The 20434-nt window shown below is 45.3% G+C and overlaps 1 protein-coding gene and 1 non-coding gene across 2 annotated transcripts in view; both read right to left on the bottom strand.

The window, feature by feature from the left end:
* The window catches only part of OLFM2 (olfactomedin 2), a 503318-nt gene that overhangs the window by 292857 nt on the left and 190027 nt on the right, over positions 1-20434 (bottom strand). The window lies entirely within an intron of this gene.
* On the bottom strand, positions 5317-5421 carry LOC143965144 (U6 spliceosomal RNA). The gene has a single exon (XR_013271545.1). It is a non-coding gene; the product is annotated as a U6 spliceosomal RNA (small nuclear RNA).

Genomic DNA, 20434 nt, shown 5'->3' with positions numbered 1-20434 from the left:
TTATACAAGCTGTACACTCACTACTTTACATTGTAACAAAGTTTCATTTCTTCAGTGTTGTCACATGAAAAGATAGAATAAAATATTTACAGAAATGTAAGAGGTATCTCACGTTTGTGAGATACTGTATGTGCCCCTTTGTGTTGGTCTATCACATAAAATCCCAATAAAATACATTTACGTTTTTGGTTGTAACATGACAAAATGTGGAAAATTTCAAGGGGTGTGAATACTTTTTCAAGGCACTGTACATTGCAATGGATGCAGCCTCTGGGTTCCTATGTAACTCCAACAAAATGGCGTTCCACTCACTTCCGATTGCGGCGTGATGTCAACAGCTCCTCCTACCTATGCATTACATCACTGTACCACGTGCCTTTGTCAGGGTTTTATACTGGTGGAGGGATAAGCACACTACAAATACAAGCAAGTCCACATTACCCACTTGTGGAGAAAATTTTATATAAGCACAATTTTTTTATTCTTTTTTTTTTTTTTTGCTGCTAAAATTTAGCATATTAATGAGAATGGACACAGGACCATGATAACTTTTTTTGAATGAAATGTTTTAAATGAACAGTTACATACCTCCCAACATTTTGAGATGGGAAAGAGGGACACCTGCTAACAAACGTATGTAGGCATAGGACACGCCCCCTGCCACACCCCCTTAAAGGAGAATTAACCAAAAAAAAAAAAAAAAAAAAGGTTAATTAAATCCACAAGGGCTATTTTTACCATTACTATTAATTTATATTGGTTTTTAAAATGTACAAAAGCAGCAATTTAGAAATTAGATGAAAGGTTTAGCACTGGGAAACACTTTTTGAAAGATAAAAAGTGCATTTTATATAGAACTATATAGATCAGACCAAAATGAGGGACAAATGAGGAGGAAAGAGGGACAGAGGGGCATTGCTCCAAATCAGGGACAGTCCCTCGAAATCAGGGAAAGTTGGGTTCTATGACGTTATAATTGTAATTTTTTTTTTAATTATTTGATATGTATTTATTATGAATTGCACAGACATTATCTATGGCTCAGAAAGCACTTTATTGAGCATTTGAACATTATTGGCATTCTACATTAATTGCACTTTATTGATTTTACACCTTGAAGATTATAATAGATAGTTTATTGTGCAGGCACAGATTTTTTTATTCTTATATTGCAATATATAGGTGAGGTGCGAATCCTGTTTTTGTGCCAGCAGCCGTATCTTAGATACTGGTCTGTAGATGGCGCTGTTGCTCTACCGTCTGCATTACACAATAGCATGTTTGTTAAACATCGATTGACTGATGCAGATTAATTGGGCTTGTGTAGAGAGGATTAAGGAAAATGAGCTTGTGCATCAAACGTCATGAAAGAAACAGTTTCATAAATCAAAAACCGGAATGACTGAAATTTAACAAGCGGCGGCACACTCAATGCCTCCAAAATGATGTTTAAAGCGTCGATCATTTTTTTTTTTAAATCCGACATGTAGTGCGGGACACGGATGATACATTTTAAAAGCTTTTATATTGCTTTTGCACAGAGCGCATATCCCGCTTTTAAATAATTTCAGTTATGACAAGCTGAGGCAGAAGTGTGAATGTCTATGCGCTGACATGTTGATTGCTTTTATCCAGTTCACTTACAATATGACCCGATGGTAAGAGCGTGGTCATGCTGTGACGGAGCGGAGAACACATTCAACACACCTTTATGGAAGGATAAATGAAAAGCTTTTTATATAAAAGACAGATCAGCCGCATCCCTAACGGAGGAAGTTACACGTCGGAAGACTTTGTAAAGGGAATACTTACTGTTTAAAGGCAACAGGGAAGTTTGACGAACTGTTAATGTTAACCAGTAAGCACTGCAACGGTGCTAAAATAAGTAAATAAGATCAATTTGCCTTAACTACTTGCCCCTCGGAAGATTTACCCCCCCTCCTCATGACCAGATCATTGTTTTCGATACGGCACTGCGTCACTTTAAATACAAAGAATTACCGCTCTAAGGTAATGACTTCTCCCAAAACAGCTGTCTCCACAATCCCACAGGGTGCTGGCTCTGTTTGCAACAGGAACTGAAGTAGAAAAGATGTAGCTGGATAGCCGCACTCCAAATTATTCAACTTTATTTCAAAAATGTAATTAAAATCATAGCATCTAGGCTGGTAAACAGACTAACTGCACAACCGCTGACATATGACTAAGCACCGTGTTCGGTGGGAAACATGTCAGCGGTTGTGCAGTTAGTCTGTTTACCAGCCTAGATGCTATGATTTTAATTACATTTTTGAAATAAAGTTGAATAATTTGGAGTGCGGCTATCCAGCTACATCTTTTCTACTGCGTCACTTTAACTGACAATTGCACGGTCGTGTGACACTGTACCCAAAACCTATTTTTATCCTTTTTTTTTTTCCACAAATAGAGCCTTCAGTGGTATTTGATCACCTCTGCGGTTTTTATTTTATGCGCTATAAACAAAATGGCCCCCAATGGCCCCCCCACTGTTTTCAGCCAGGCCCATAGGTGATAGTTCGCATGGGGGAGTGAAGGATCAGGAAAGGAAGTGCTTCTTTTCTCCTGTAGACAAAACAAGCTAATAATCCTTGCAGTGCGGGCACAACCCCATCATTTAAAATGTTCTCAGAGTTGGGCTTTAAAGAGGAAGTAAACCCTGATAGGTTTACTTCCTCTTCGTTTCCCTGCAAAGGCAAAGCATAATAGGCTACTATGCATCGCATAGTAGCCCGTTATGTGTCACTTACCTGACACAGGAGCCTGGGATGTCCTCGATTTCATCGCCGGCTGGAAGCATCCATCTTCCTTCTGGGGACGTGTGGGAGCCGCCAGTCACGCCATGTCCTTTAATGAAAAACGGCACGCAGTGACCCTTCTAAAGCTCGCATGCGCTGAATACATCGGCGCATGTGCAGAAGGAATCCTCGTACGGGAAATTGTAAATATTTACAGCACCTATAGGTAAGCCTTAATCTAGGCTTACCTGTAGGTGAAAGTGTGTTGTAAGGGTTTACAACCACTTTAACAGCAAATGTTTTTTCAACAACATATCATCGAATTCAATTTAGCCTCTAAAGCCCAACGGGATTTTCAGTTTACACTTTATTGTCAAAAGTATTGGGACGATTGCCTTTACATGTACATGAACTTTAATGGCATCCCAGTCTTAGTCCGTAGGGTTCAATATAGAAGCTATAACAGCTTCAACTCTTTTGGGAAGGCTGTATACAAGGTTTAGGAGTGTGTCTATGGGAATGTTTGACCATTCTTTCAAAAGCACATTTGTGAGGTCAGGCACTAATGTTGGAGAGAAGGCCTGGCTCACAGTCTCAGTTCTAATTCATCCCAAAGGTGTTCTATCGGGTTGAGGTCAAGACTGTGCAGGCCAGTCAAGTTCTTCCACCCCAAACTCACTCAACCATGTTTTTTACAGACCTTGCTTTGTGCATGGGTATGCAGTTATGTTGGAATGGGCAGAGGCCATCCCCAAACTGTTCCCACAAAGTTGGGAGCATGAAATTGTCCAAAATGTCTTGGTATGCTTGGTATTCTTGGTACTGATTTGGACCAGTGCACAAAACAAGGTTCATTAAGACATGGATGAGAAAGTTTGGGATGGAGGAACTTGACTTGCCTACACAGAGTCTGGACCTCAACACGATAGAACACCTTTGGGATGTGAGATAGAGCAGAAACAGCGAGCCAGGCCTTTTGGTCCAACATCAGTACCTGACCTCACAAATGTGCTTCTGGAATAATGGTCAAACATTCCCATAGACAATCTCTTGAACCTTGTGGACAGCCTTCCCAGAAGAGTTGAAGCTGTTATAGCTGCAAAGGGTAGGCCAACTCAATATTGCGGACTAAGATTCGGATGCCATTAAAGTTCATGTGCGTGTAAAGGCAGATGTCCCAATACTTTTGACAATATCATTTATATCTGCTACAAACATTCCAAGTGCATCAAAGCTAAAGGTGTGCAAAGTCAAACAGTTGCTTTTCTTTAGAAAGCACCCAGAGATGCTGGTTTTAAATACTTCAAGTTATAACAAGCTGAGGCAGAAGTGTGAATGTCTATGCGCTGACATGTTGATTGCTTTTATCCAGTTCACTTACAATATGACCCGATGGTAAGAGCGTGGTCATGCTGTGACGGAGCGGAGAACACATTCAGCACACCTTTATGGAAGGATAAATGAAAAGCTTTTTATACAAAGGAGAGATCAGCCGCATCCCTAATGGGGGAAGCTACAGTATATGCTAGAAGACTTTGTAAAGGGAATACTTACTTAGAGCTCCTTCCACAGCCACAGCATTTTCATTAGTAACTTTTTTCTTTACACTGATCTGACTGCAGCTGTATTGTATTCTATGGCCCCATGCATACAGCTGCATAAAGATCAGTTAACCTGCTCTGCGTTCAGAGCTGTAAAAAAAGAAAATTAAAAGAATTGTCCAAGGTCCGTAGTACAGGATATGTCTGCATCTTAGCAAAAGAAGATGTTAGGGGGTAATGGCCACCTGCAAGAGGGTGTATCCTAATAACCGAGGCTGCTAGGTGACAATTGCTATGTCCTAACAACAGGCATGTACTGGCCATTGGGACTACAGGGAGTTTCCCGGTGGGCCGATGGCTCAGTGGGCCGGTTTCAGTGACAAAGTAATGGCTGCGCGTCTTGCCCTCAGCTTCATGCAGTGTTGTGAGAAAGATGAAAAAAAAATACAGAGGAGAATAAGTGAAATAATAAAAGAGGTTAGTGAGGACTCCTTATGTTATGCTACTTATGTTTTTTTTTGCACAATTACGTATAGTTTTATATACTGTTTTTGTGCTTGTTTTCAAAATTAAAGTGGGCTGGTCTGGATGAAGTCCAGGGCCAAATTTTTGTCCCAGTCCAGCCCTGCCTAACAACAAGGGAAACAAGATAGTTACTGCCTCCTGGTAACAGAGAAAGGTAGGCGGCAATAACTGCCTGCATCCTAACAACAAGGAACTCTAGGTGGCCTTGGCCAACTGCATCCTAGCAATGAAGGAAGCTTTTCAGCAATGGGATCCTGTGTCCTAGCAACAGATGATACTAGAGAGCAATAGCCAACTGTGTCCTAGCAACAGAGGATGCTAGAGAGCAATAGCTGACTGTGTCCTAGCAACAGATGATGCTAGAGAGCAATAGCCAACTGTGTCCTAGCAACAGAGGATTCTGGACAGCAATGACTGCCTATGTCCTAGCAACCAATAGGTGTATGAACGCTGTACACTTGTAGACATACATACATTGCTCAATCTCAATTTTTTTAAATATGGAAAGCTTCATGAATTTGCATGTCATCCCTGCGCAGGGGCCATGCTAATCTTCTCTGTATCGTTCCAAGTTTAGTATATGTGCTGTCGAAGCAAACTGTCAGGGCTGGGCTCAACCCTTCCTTCTTTGAGCTGGCTGCTCAGCTGTCAGCTAATTGCCAGCTCCTATCTCTCCACAGTTACTCAGCTGTTGATGATATCCCGCTCATCAGTCCTGCCTACTTAAACCGTCCAATCCAGAGGAGCTCTGCCTTCACCTTGCTCAACATCACAGAAATTATCTCCTGCGATCCTGTTCAAGGCTTGCTTTGCTGACAACCCTTCTGGCTCCAGATCCTGCTTGCTGTTCCACTACATTGATCCCTGACGTTTGGCTTGTCTGACTATCTGTTGCGGTTACCGAACTTTGGCTATGTTTTGACTACGTTTGTTCTTTTTACTTTTATTATTAAACAAGTATGATTTAACTGTACTTCTGTCTGACTGATTTCATGGTTTTTGACACAAGCACAGCTCAATCTCTACATAGTACAGAGAACAGAGCACTTTTAAGCAGGATCTTCCTGCTAACTTCTGCCAACAAGATCCTGCATACTAATCTTATTCTAAAACTGAGCTTGTAATATTTACTCCTCCCCATGACTTTACCATTGAGATCAACAGCACATCCCTTGTTCCCTCCACACATGCCAGGGTGCTGGGTGTAATCCTTGACTCTGACCTCTCCTACAGTGCCCACATCTAATCACTTCATAGTGGCTACATCTTTCCTCCTTAACCTCCGCAACATCTCCAGAATTCGACCCTTCCTGACTAAAGACACCACAAAACAACTTTTTTACTCCTTGATTATTTCCCACCTTGACTACTGCAACTCTCTCCTCACTGGGCTACCTTTACACAGGCTATCCCCCCTTGAGTCTAATATGAATGCTGCTGCCAGGCTTATACAGGCTTATACACCTTACCAACCGATCCGTGACTGCTGCCCTCTCTGCCAATCTCTTCCCTGGTTTCTATTAGTCCAACATATAAAATTTGAAATACTAACCACAACATCCAAGGCCATTCACAACATTCCCCCCAACTACATCACCAGCCTCATCTGCAGATATTGCCCAAATCATCCTCTCCACTCCTCCCAGGACCTCCTGCTCTCTACTCCATTGTTATATCCTCCCATGCTCATCTCCAGGACTTCTCCAGAGCCTCTCCTATTCTCTGGAACTCCCTGCCCTAGTATGTCCGGTCAGCACCTACCCTGTCTACCTTTAGGTGATCCTTGAAAACTCACTTATTCAGGGAAGCCTATCCCACACCCACCTAACAACTGTCCCCTAGCCATCTCCATCAGATCATCCCCCTTAGCTATTACCTTTTGTATCACCACCCCCTTCATTTAGATTGTAAGCTTCATGAGCAGGGACCTCCTATTCCTTCTGTATTGAACTGTATTGTAATTGTACTGCCCCCACCCCCATATTGTAAAATCATTGCGTAAACTGTTGGTGCCATATAAATACTGTATGATAATAATACTAGTGCCCAAATGTTTATACAGTCATCAGCATGTACCCTTAAAGATCGACCACAGACAACAGGGAAAATCTGTGAATTGTTAATGATAACCAGTGAGGACCACAACTGCTAAAGTCAGGTAATCAACTCAACATACTTTAAAGCTCAACTAAACTTTCAGTTTAAATCTGCCGCTTGCATAAAAACCTAAAAGGTGTGCAAAGTCAAACTGCTGGCTTTCATTAACCACTTGCCTACTGGGCACTTTTACCCCCTTCTTGCCTAGGCCAAATTTCAACTTTCAGCACTGTCACACTTTGAATGACAATTGCGCGGTCATGCAACACTGAACCAAAAAATTTTTTTTTTTAAACAAACAGAGCTTTCTTTTGGTAAATAAGTAATTTTCCTCCTTCACTGATGTGTGCTGATGAGGCTGCACTGATTGGCACTGAACGGCACTTATGAGGTGGCACTGAAGAGGAGGCACTAATGATGAGGCACTAATATGCAGTACTGATGGACACTGATAGGTGGCACTGATATGCAGCACTAATGAGCACTTATAGGTACTGGTAGATGGCACTGATAGGCGGCACTTATGGTCACCGACAGACGGCATGGATAGACGGCACTGATGGGCACTGATTGGCGGCACGGATGAGCAGGCACTGATTGCTGATTGCTATCACTGATGGGCACTGTTAGAGCTGCACTCATAATCATTGAGGAAATGCCGCTGATCGTCTCTCCTCTCCGCACATGATGTCAAGATCGAGGATGCACTGTGTCGCAGGGACAAACAGCACTGGCTGTTCAGGTGTTTGTCTTAACCAAAGTTTTTGTGTGTTTGTCGTGGATGCATGTGACAGCTTCTTGCTATCAATGGTTACTAAATGCTTGCACCCTTACCAACCACTGTTGTCACTTGGCACATTCACTTGCATGGCTGGGAATCCCATTGCCCCATATTTGGTCAATGAAATCACCAAATATCTTGCCCCTTCCCTTGTATAGCCGATGATAGCTTGAGAAACTGTAATATGACGAGGGGAACTGTTGGGGCCAGCCATGTGCGCAAAATCATCATCTTTATTTATTTTTTCTGGGGAGTCGACGGGCATCATGACTGACTATGTATTTACAAGAGACTTTTTGTGGAATCTTTCCTTTAAATAAATGGCTTGTCAAACATTTGGGTGTCCTTATTTATAAATTCCATTTTTTATTTTTATTTTTGTGAATGAGTGGGTATTATGTACTCATACACATAGGGGGATGGAATGTGGAGGCCCCCTTCTTTTTGAAGGGGTCTTCCAGATTTCAATAAGCCCCCTGCCTGCAGACTCCTACAATCACTGGTCAGAGTTTTAGGGAAGGTCCTTGTCCTCACCAACATGGGGACAAGGTGCTTTGCTGGGGGGGGGGGGGGGGACTACTGTTGAGGGAATGTGGCCTCACCACCCCCCCCCCCCCTTTGCCTGAAAAAATCAGGCTGCTTGGGATTAAATGTCTGGTATGGATTTTTGGAGAACCTCGCGCATTTTTTTTTAATGAGATACCCTCTTAAAATCCATACAAAACTCAAAAGGTCTATGCAACTTTTTATTTTTTTCATTCTCACTGTAGGATTTGCTACAGCAAAAGTGACATTTAAAAAAAAAAAAAAAAGTCGGGAATGAAATGTCATTTGACAGCAATTTTAAACACTTTTTTTCCTGTGTAAAAGTCAGGCAGGATTAGGGCACCCCTCAGACATGTTATTTAAAGTAATTGGACAGTTTTAATGTTTGACTTTAAGCATTTAAAAAAAATCGGTGCTCCTGGAAGAATGGAACTAAAAAAAAAAAAAAAAAACAATGTTTGCAACAATTCTATTTTTGACGCTCCCTTGCCTATTAGCTCAATTTGACAGTTTCGGCTCTCATGGATTTCAATGAGGTTTGGGGTCGGCATCCAAACTTCTTTGATGTTTATGGAACCCTCATCAAACTCAACCCAGGGCAGTTTGGCTCATCTCTGCTGAACATTCAGTTCAACGTTATCTGAAGTTGTGTCGAATCCATGATTTATTTTTTTTACACGAGAATACAGACAGAAGGCAGAAATTATGCAGAGAGAGGGCAATTCACAACATAAAAATGCAGTATTAGCAATTAAAGTCTAAGGCCGCGTACACACGGGCGGACTATCCGTCCAACTAAGTCCGTCAGACAATCCGACAGACAGTCCGTCCTACTTTTGAATGAACGGACTTGACCACACACGACGAACAGACAGTCCGCTGAAAGCTTGCGCGATGACGTGTACAGCACGTACGACGGGACTAGAAATACGACGTCCAATACACTGCAATGCAACCTTCGGCCGTGTAAATCCTTTCTGAGCATGCGCCATACTTAGTCCGTCGAACTAGCCTACTCACGAGCGGACTGTCCGCTGAAACCAAGTTTGGACGGACAATATTACGGAAATTCCGAAAGACTTAGTCCGCCAGACTGTCCGCTGAAAAAGTCAGCTGAAGCCCACACACGAGCGGATTGTCCGCTGAAACACGTTTCAGCGGACCAAGTCCGTCAGACAGTCCGCCCGTGTGTACGCGGCCTAACACCGCATGTTACATGTTACACCCGTATTTAGGGTGTTACATGCCCATGTTGATAAGCAAACTTCCCCCAAAAACGAATTGCCCACCTTCCTGGGACAGCGTGTGGGGGTTCCGTTCTTCTCCCCCACCACCACTTTTTTCATTCACAGAGATCTGTGAAAGAACTACAAGTCCCATCACTTCACTGTATGTGTGTTGTTTGTTTTTTGTGTGTTGCACAGAAATGGAGGGTTCAGGTTATCTGGGGCCGGCCCCAATGTCGGGGGGAGGTTCTGTGGCCTTTGGGTCTTTTGTGTTTCCCTATCTGGAGGAGTCTCTCTTTCGGGAGGCCCTCACCAAGTACTTGGTGGACCGGCTTCGGCTGGTCCCTATGGAGTGGGGTCCACATAGTTTCGGCCTTACGTGCCTTGCCCCCTGTCAGGGGCCTTGCGCCCCATGAGGTTCAGGGTTAGAGGCCCCTCCTCTTCAGAGGCTTGGCCTTTTTGTACCCTCTGTGCCCTTTTTTGTGTGCTGTATTTCACAGTTCATTTTTTTTTTTAAATAATATATCTTTATTAACCACTTCAGCCCTGGAAAAATTTACCCCCTTCCTGACTAAAGCACTTTTTGGGATTCGGCACTGCATCGCTTTAACTGACAATTGCGCGGTTGTGTTACGTGGCTCCTAAACAAAGTTGACGTCCTTTTTCCCACAAATAGAGATTTCTTTTGGTGGTATTTGATCACCCCTGCATTTTTTATTTTTTGCGCTATAAACAAAAAAAGAGCGACAATTTTGAAAAAAAAAAAGCATTATTTTTTACTTTTTGCTATAATAAATATCCCCCAAAAATATATATAAAAAAAAATTTTTTTTTCCTCAGTTTAGGCCAATACGTATTCTTCTACATATTTTTGGTAAAATAAAATGCAATAAGCGATTATTGATTGGTTTGCGCAAAAGTTATAGCGTTTACAAAATAGGGGATAGTTTTATGGCATTTTTATTAATATATATATATATTTTTTTAAATGGCGGCGATCAGCGATTTTCATCGTGACTGCAAAATTAATGGCGGACACATCAGACATTTTTGACACATTTTTGGGACCATTGGCATTTATACAGCAATCAGTGCTATACAAATGCACTGATTCCTGTGTAAATGACACCGGCAGTGAAGGGGTTAACCACTAGGTGGCAGTGTAGGGGTTAAGTGTGTCTCTAGGAGCGTATTACTAACTAGGGATGAGCCGAACACCCCCCGGTTCGGTTCACACCAGAACTTTCGAACGGACCCCAAATTCGAACGAACGTTAGAACCCCATTGTCTATGGGGCTCGAACGTTCGAAATGAAAAGTGCTAATTTTAACGGCTAATATGCAAGATACTGTCCTAAAAAGGGTTTGGGGACCTGGCTCCTGCCCCAGGGGACATGGGTCAATGCCTAAAATGTTTTTAAAAATGGCCGTTTTGGCGGGAGCACAGATTTTAATGACGATTAAAGTGAAAAAAAAAAGTGAAATATTCCTTTAAATATGGTGCCTGGGGGGTGTCTGTAGTATGCCTGTGAAGTGCCACGTGTTTCCCGTGTTTAGAACAGTCCCTGCACAAAATGACATTAAACGGAAATAACACCATTTAAAACTGCTTGCGGTTTTAATGTTATATCTGGTTCCTGCAATATGGTTGAAAATCATTCAGAAAAATGGCATGGGTAGCCCTCCCTGCCCATTACCAGCCTATTTGGGTCTTGTACGCATATTAAGGGGCACCCCGTACCCATATTAAAAAAAGGAAATGTGTGTGGCCCCCAGGCCCTATATACTCAGAACAGCAGTATACAGGCGGTGCAAACAAGACAGGGACTGTGTAGGTTTGTTGTGTTAAGTTGAATCTGTTTGTAATTTTCAACTGGTACATTTTTAAAGTGTAGCTCCAGTCAAAAAAACTATTTTAAAGCTTTTAGGAAAACATAGGGAAGGGTTATCACCCCTGTATAATTTGTTTTGTCGTCCATCTTTTTTCATCTCACTTGCTGTTGTCTCCTTCTGTTTGCAAGTAGGAGATGTTTGTAAATTGGATGTTTGAAAGTAGGGGCCTGCCCTATATGCTCTGCAGAAATGGCGGAACAAGGTGTTGGTTTTGCCACAACATTGTAAGCCCTCAAAGTGACTCTTGGTGGGCGCTGGAGCGCCCTGCTGTGAACGATTATATCAAGAATTGTAATTACATGCCATTGTTGAACAGTGGTAGAAAAATTGACCTTTGGTGGTTGTGGTGCTGGTGCCACAACACTATAAGTCCTCACCGTTACTCTGGGTGGGCACAGGAAGGGGCCCTCCTGTGAAATATTATATCAAGAATTGTAATTACATGTCCCTGTTAAACAGGGGCAGAAAAATTTGGCCTTAGGCACTGCTGCTGGTGCCACCACACTGCAACCTCTTCCATATACTCTAGTTTTATTGCAGGAATTAGCCCTGCTGCAAAGCATTGCATCAAAAATTGTACTTAAACGCCCCTGTTAAACAGGGGCAGAAAAATTGGGCCTTAGGCACTGGTGCCACCACACTGCAACCTCTGCCATATACTCTAGTTTTATTGCAGGAATTAGCCCTGCTGCAAAGCATTGCATCAAAAATTGTAATTAAACGCCCCTGTTAAACAGGGGCAGAAAAATTGGGCCTTAGGCACTGGTGCTGGTGCCACCACACTGCAACCTCTCCCATATACTCTTGTTTGATTGCAGGAATTAGCCCTGCTGCAAAGCATTGCATCAAAATTGTACTTAAACACCCCTGTTAAACAGGGGCAGAAAAATTGGGCTGATGGCATCAACCAGAACCAGAAATGTTCTTCCAACATATCAGCGGAGGAAGAGGATAGACAATCAACATAACAGGACAGTCACTCAGCATCAGCATAGGCAGTCTTGAAGGGATGTGGTATTTCAAAAAAAAATATTCGGTTACATCAGCTTCAGGTGCTTGGTAGCTGTGGGTGATCCAAGACTGATTCATCTTGATGAAGGTCAGTCGATCAACTGATTCGGTGGACAGGCACACCCTGTGATCGGTAACAAAGCCACCAGCAGCACTGAAGGTGCGTTCCGAAAGAACGCTGGATGCAGGACAGGCCAGTAGCTCAATTGCATACTGTGCAAGCTCTGGCCAGTGGTCCATCCTCAAGACCCAGTAAGCCAGAGGATTTTCGGTGGGAAAGGTGTCCAAGTCTGACTTTGCCCCTAGGTATTCCTGCACCATGTAAATCAGACGCTGGCGATGGGTGCTGGAACCGATCATACCTTGGGGCTGCGGACTAAAAAATTGTCTGAAAGCATCAGTCAGACGGCCACCTTCTCCACCGCTCCTTCTGACCGATGCCTCAGCAACACGTTGTCCAGGACCAGGAGTTTGTAACCTCCCAGTCTCTGGGAACGCGTTGCACAGACCTTTCTGCAAGGCCTCCCGGAGATGTCTCATCCTCTGCTCCCGCTGCGATGGCAAGATAAGGTCGGCAACCTTACCCTTGTACCGTGGATCAAGGAGAGTGGCCAGCCAGTAATGGTCCCTCTCCTTGATCCGAAGAATACGAGGATCCTTCCGCAGGCTTTGCAGGATCAGGGAGGCCATGCAGCGTAGGTTAGCTGAGGCATTCGGTCCGGAGTCCTCTGGGTCACTAAGGACAACATGATCCGCAGCTACCTCCTCCCAGCCACGTACAAGTCCACGTGTTTCTTGGGACTGTAAATCATTCCTACAGGACTGCTGCTGCTGCTGCTGATGCTGATGCTGAGTGCCAGCCTCCACCTCCATGCTGACACAATCATCCTCCTCCTCCTCTTCCTCCTCCTCATCCTCTTCCTGTGTGATGGGTGGCACAGCAGGAACACTGTCTGGATAAAGAGGGCCTTGAGAGGCAGGGAAGTCCTCCTCTTCCTGCCTCTGTTCTGCCTCAAGTGCCCTGTACATTATTCCATGCAGCGTATGCTCCAAGAGGTGGACAAGAGGTACAGTGTCACTGATACATGCACTGTCACTGCTCACCATCCTTGTGGCCTCCTCAAACGGTGACAGGACAGTGCATGCATCCCTGATCATGCCCCACTGGCGTGGTGAGAAAAAACCAAGCTCCCCTGACCCTGTCCTGGTGCCGTAGTCGCACAGGTACTCATTGATGGCCCTCTGCTGCATGTGCAGCCGCTGCAGCATGGCCAATGTTGAGTTCCATCTGGTGGGCATGTCACATATAAGGCGGTTCTTGGGCAGGTTCAACTCCTTTTGGAGCTCAGCCAGCCGAGCACAGGCATTAAATGATCGGCGGAAATGCACACAGACTTTCCTGGCCTGCTTCAGGACATCCTGTAAGCCGGGGTACCTGCCCAAGAACCGCTGCACCACCAGGTTAAGGACGTGAGCTACACAGGGCACATGGGTCAGTTGTCCCTGTCGGAGGGCGGAGAGGAGGTTGGTACCATTGTCGCAAACCACCATTCCTGGCTTAAGCTGGCGTGGCATCAACCACCTCTCGGCCTGCCCCTGCAGAGCTGACAAAACATCCGCCCCAGTGTGGCTCCTGTCCCCCAAACAAACCAGCGCAAGCACGGCATGGCATTGTTTTGCCTGCGTACTTGCGTAGCCCCTGCAACGCCTACGGAGCACCGCTGGTTCTGAGGACAGAGCACTGGAAGAGGCCATGGAGGAAGAAGAAGAGGAGGGGGTGGAGGAGAGAGGTGTGTCACAACCAATAGTAGCATTTTGGAGGCGTGGTGGCGGAACAACCTCCAACACTACTGCACCTTGTCCTGCATCCTTCCCAGCTGCCAGAAGAGTGACCCAATGGGCCGTGAAAGACAGGTAACGTCCCTGTCCATGCCTGCTGGACCATGAGTCAGCGGTAATATGCACCTTACCGCTGACCGCCCTGTCCAGCGAGGCAAGGACATTGCCTTCCACATGCCGGTAGAGAGCCGGAATCGCCTTCCGTGAGAAAAAGTGGCGTTTGGGGACCTGCCACTGAGGAACCGCACATTGTACAAACTCACGGAAGGGGGCCGAGTCTACCAACTGAAAAGGCAGCAGTTGAAGTGCTAGCAATTTAGCCAAGCTAGCATTCAACCGCTGGGCATGTGGATGGCTGGGAGTGAACTTCTTCTGCCGGTCCAGCAGCTGGGGCAGGGACATTTGCCTGCTATAATCGGACGTGGGTGTACCGCTAGCAGAGTTCCCGGAAGCACTTGGCTGTGACACACCTAATTCTACACCTTCATTCCTCTTAGAGCAGGTTTCAGAGAGGACTGAAGGTCTAGTGGGGTTGGAGATGCCAGCTGATGAGGAGCAAGGAGAGGTCCGCTTTGTTCTTTGGTGTGGGTCTTTGAGGTACGCTTGCCAACGAGCTGCATGGCAGGTCAACATATGTCTGGTCAAGCATGTGGTGCCCAAGCGGCTGATGTTTTGGCCACGTGAGATACGCTTGAGACATATGTTGCAAATAGCAGCGGTGCGATCTGATGCACTCGTCTCAAAAAAGGCCCACACCAAAGAACTTTTAGAATAACGCGCAGAGGCAGAGCCCTGCACAGGCGGAGCTCTGCGGTGTGATTCAGTCGGTGTGCTGCCCCTAAGCTGGCCCCCGGAGGGCATCCTGCCTCGTTGGACATGTGCCTCCTCCTCCTCCTCCTCCTCCCTCCTTCCAGGCACCCACGTGGAGTCAGTGCCCTCATCATCCCCTCCCTCTTCATCGCTGTAGCAAACCTGGCAGTATGCTGCAGCTTGTGGAACATGACTGCCAGATTGCTGTCCTTCTTGAGCATCCCCTCTGTCTGCGCTCACGCTACTGCCTTCCACTAGCTGAGTGTCATCATCAGAGCCCACAAAACACTGGGCATCCTCCTGGAGCATGTACCCAACACTGTGCTCAAAGAGTTCAGGAGACTCCTCAGGAGGACGTGGTGGGTCTAGGGAAGGAGTCACTGATGATGACATTGAGAGGAGGGAAGACAATGCGTTGGCAGCTGCTTTGCTACTACCCTGAGACTGGGTGAGAGAGGATGAGGAGGATGAAGAGGGCTTGGTCATCCACTCTACCAAGTCGTTGGCATGTTGCAGTTCAACATGTCCAGCTGCCGAAAAGAAGGACAAGCATGTCCCATGGCCACGTGCTGATGACAATGCACCGCGTCCACGACCAGCACTGTTGTCTCTAGACACAGAGCCTGCTTGCCCTCTTTTATCGGCTCGCGCCTGTCTGCCTCTCCTTGCTGGCCTTCCAGACATGGTAATGGCCTGAAGGGAGTTGGGTAAAACAGCAGTTGGGTAGTGTATATTGTGCTGGAGGCACACAACACCCACTAACTCCTGCAGATGCCTTTATTATAGAACACCAGAGATAAAGGGGTATATACAGATGTATACTGTGCTGTGCTGGAGGCACACGCAACTTCCAATAACTCCTGCAGATGGCAAGTGGGCTCAAATAGAGAACAGCTATGTAGGCGGATATAGCGGTATGTACTGGGTACAGAGCACGCAGACAGCACGCACTATCTCTTAACACTACTGACTGCAAGCTCTATTATAAAAGATAGATCACTACTACTAGCTATATAGGTGAGGTGAATATAGCGGTGTATACTGCGGTCAGGGCACGCAGACAATAACCAGAGAACACCAGAGATAAAGGGGTATATACAGATGTATACTGTGCTGTGCTGGAGGCACACACAACTTCCAATAACTCCTGCAGATGGCAAGTGGGCTCAAATAGAGAAGAGCTATGTAGGTGGATATAGCGGTATGTACTGGGTACAGAGCACGCAGACAGCACGCACTATCTCCTAACACTACTGACTGCAAGCTCTATTATTAAAGATAGATCACTAGCTATATAGGTGAGGTGAATATAGCGGTGTATACTGCGGTCAGTGCACGTAGACAATAACCAGAGAACACCAGAGATAAAGGGGTATATACAGATGTATACTGTGCTGTGCTGGAGGCACACACAACTTCCAATAACTCCTGCAGATGGCAAGTGGGCTCAAATAGAGAAGAGCTATGTAGGTGGATATAGCGGTATGTACTGGGTACAGAGCACGCAGACAGCACGCACTATCTCCTAACACTACTGACTGCAAGCTCTATTATAAAAGATAGATCACTAGCTATATAGGTGAGGTGAATATAGCGGTGTATACTGCGGTCAGGGCACGCAGACAATAACCACTACACAACAGCAAGATAGAAAATCGGCCGAAAACGATCGGTGTATACTGTGTTGAAGGTACACAGAACACCCACTGCTTCAGACGCCAACACACTACATGAGGCCGCCACAATGTCGGCCTTATATAGTGTGGGGCGTGCACTACACAGCCTGAGCTATGATTGGCCACAGGCATCCTGCCTGTGGCCAATCATGGCTCTCCTCGCTGCTGGCGCTGCGATTGGCCACGCATGCAGGGTCACAGTGCATGCTTGGCCAATCATGAGCCAGCAATGCACTGCGCCATCGCAGTGCATTGTGGGCCGTGAGCACCACGCGAATTTGACGCGAACGGACCAAAATGTTCGGATTTCGCCGAACGGACGAACAGCCAATGTTCGAGTCGAACGTACGTTCGACTCGAACACGAAGCTCATCCCTATTACTAACTGTGGGGGGGGGGGGGGCGTGGCTGTGTTTTACACATCACTGATCTCTGCTCCAATCACAGGGAGCAGAGATCAGTGTCCTTGTTGCTAGGCAGAACAGGGAGATGCTTGTTTACTTTAGCATCTCCCCATTCTTCCTCCCCGTGAGGCGATCGCAGGTATCCCTGCGGCGATCGAGTCTGTGGGACCTGCGACCGGACTTACGGACCTTCCCGCGGGCGAGCACCCCCTCTGCCTCTTAAAGGGCAACGTACAGGTATGTGATTCTGCCTGTACGTGAGGCAGTGAGGCGGTCGGGAAGCGGTTAAACATTTTATCATAGAAATTTCGAGAAATTTACAACAAAAAAACAGTTCACTTTTTTTGTTCAAAGGGGCTCAACAGCAATGCACCGCAGAGCAGAAGCAGAAAACAGTCCTGTCTTTTACCATGACAGACATACTTGTCATTCTCTGTGGAATACAAGTGCAGTAATCACTGCATTCAGTCTATTGACACCATAGGTGTGCACCCCAAAGCTCAAACACACAAGCCTTTCTCTGCAGCCTCAGCTGCACTGGACAGTGAATGAATGGGAAGTGCTCTGTGCTGAGCGGCTTCCTGTTCATTCACAAACCAAAGCATAACAGACACAGTTTACTATGCTTCAGTTATTATTTAACACAGTGAGTGTGGTCACTGTGTTCATTTAGAAAAGGAAGGGGCCGGTAAATGACATATTGACTAGCCCTTTCCCCTGCTCTCCATCCTGAAACATCCCCTGCAGCAGTCAAGGGAAGAGGAGGGAAGCCAGCAGCACTGGGGGGGTTGGGGTTGGGGGAAACATGGCGGAAAACCTGGGTAGTATGGGAGTCGGCACTGCACAGAGTGAAACACCTGGCACCCTCCCTGTGCATTCCTATGATTGACACTTCCTCCAGCCTACTTAGACCTCCACCGCTACCTCTGTACAGACAGGATGCTGGAGGAGAAGTCTACGGGAGCCTGGCATTGCACCTACGGCGACCTCACGGGTACAATACTTTGCAGGCTTCTGGGCAAAAAAAAATAAATTGATTAAAAGTGAACCTGGCCTTTAACTACTTGCCGACCAGCCGCTGCAGTTTCACTGTGGCAGAATGGTACGGCTGGGCGAAAAGACGTTATGTAACATCGCTTTGCCCTGTGGCCACTTAGGGTGCGTGCTCGCCCCCTGAGCCGATGCGAGTGCCCGGCGGTCACGATCTACACCGGGCTCCCGCGATCCTTGGCTACACAACGGGAACTGGGATCTGTGTGTGTAAAAACACAGTTTCCGGTTCTCTGAGAGGAGAAGAGACTGATTGTCTGTTCATACTTTGTATCTGTCATCTCCCCTGCACAGTCCCCTCCCCCTTCAGTTAGAACACAGAGATAGAACACAGTTAACCCCTTCCCTGCCAGTGGCATTTTTACAGTAATCAGTACATTTTTATAGCACTGATCGCTGTATAAATGCCAATGGTCCCAAAAATGTGTCAATAGTGTCCAATAGCATCTACAAAATAGGAGATAGTTTTATGGCATTTTTATTATTATTATTTTTTTTTACTAGTAAGGGCGGCGATCTGAAATTTATATCGTGACAGCGACATTATGGCGGACACATCAGACACTTTTAAAACCATTTTGGGACCATTGTCATTTATACAGCAATCAGTGCTGTAACAATGCACTGATTACTGTGTAAGCGACACTGGCAGGGAAGGTGTTAAACACTAGGGGGCGATCAAGCGGTCAAGGGGTTAAGTGTGTCCTAGGGAGTGATTCCAACTGTGGGGGGGAATGGGCTACCACTGACATGACAGAGACCACTGCTCCCAATGACAGGAGAGCACAAAACATGCAACCTGTAGAATTTTTTAAAGGTCGCCTATGGAGATTTTTAGGGGTAAAAGTTTAACGCCATTCCACGAGCCGGCGCAATTATGAAGCGTGACATGTTGGGTATCAATTTACTCAGTGTAACATTATCTTTCACAATATAAAGAAAAATTGGGCTAATTTTACCGTTGTCTTATTTTTTTATTGAAAAAAGTGAATTTTTTCCCAAAAAAGTGCGCTTGTAAGACCGCTGCGCAAATACGGTGTGACAAAAAGTATTGCAACGACCGCCATTTTATTCTCTAGAGTGTTAGAAAAAAAATGTATAATGTTTGGGGGTTCTAAGTAATTTTCTAGCAAAAAAAATTGTTTTTAACTTTGTAAACACAGAGTCTGAAAAATAGGCCTGGTCTTTAAGTGGCTAGAAACCAACTGCTATGCAGTATGTTCTGTGACCACTAGAGGCCCTCTGCACACAATATTTCCTTTCCTATGCAGACTCTCCCGGGTATTGTATTCACACTATATTCTAGCCAGCTATTCATCCTAAGAAGTACATACAGCAGGCACACTTTATATCCTTTATCCTTTACAAATTTTAATTGTCAATCAGCAATACAGTTGTTCCCGATTGCCCCGTGGTTATAAAGATTTGCCTATAGAGATGTGTGAATCGTCCTTAGTGAAGAGCTTATCTCCGGCGGTAAGCCTCTTCCGTACATTCTATAACAGCGAAAGGACTGCCACTTAGACACTAATGGAATAAAAAGGCTTTTAGGCTTTAGCTTTCAATGTCGAAGCTGAGACTCTTATATCCCTATAGGCAGAGGACAGAATAAGGTTTAACTCAACACTAGAGGAAAGAGAGAGACGGACATAAATGTAGAGGAAATCCATGTACTCTTTACAGGTGTACCCCACTTTTAAGTACACAATGGGGTTTATTTACTAAAGCTGGAAAGTGCGAAATCAGGCTCACTTCTGCATAGAAACCAGATGCAGTGCAGTCCCTGATTTCGAGGGACTGTCCTTGATTTGAAGCAATGTCCCTCTGTCCCTCCTCACATGTCCCTCATTTAGGTGTGATCTGTATAAATGTATATAAAATGCACTTTTTATCTATGATAAAGTGTTTTCCAACACTAAACCTTTCATCTGATTTCTAAATTGCTGCATTTATAAATTCCAAAAGCCAATATAAAGGAATATTAGTGTTAAAAAAAGCACTTGTGGGTTTAGCCAATCTTGTTTTTTTGTACAATTCTCCTTTAAGGGGGCATGGCAAGGGGTGTGTCCTATGCCTGCATACTTTTGCTGATAGGTGTCCCTCATTCCCATCTCAAAAATTTGGGAGGTATGAGTTCATTATGCTGCTAAACCCTTGTGACCCTTCGTAAGACAATGACTCATGAGTGTGTTATGATAAATAGGACTGTTTACAAGGCCTAGTTCATCATGGCTGCTGCCCCCCCAACCCTTCTCCTGTAAGCATAGCTCCCAACTGTCC

This window comes from Lithobates pipiens, unplaced genomic scaffold (assembly GCF_037356315.1).
Source record: "Lithobates pipiens isolate NorthernLeopardFrog02 unplaced genomic scaffold, aLitPip1_a1.2 Scaffold_8, whole genome shotgun sequence".
NCBI lineage: Eukaryota > Metazoa > Chordata > Amphibia > Anura > Ranidae > Lithobates > Lithobates pipiens.
Note: the sequence above shows the minus strand (reverse complement) of the source record. Positions and strands in the feature narration are given on the sequence as shown.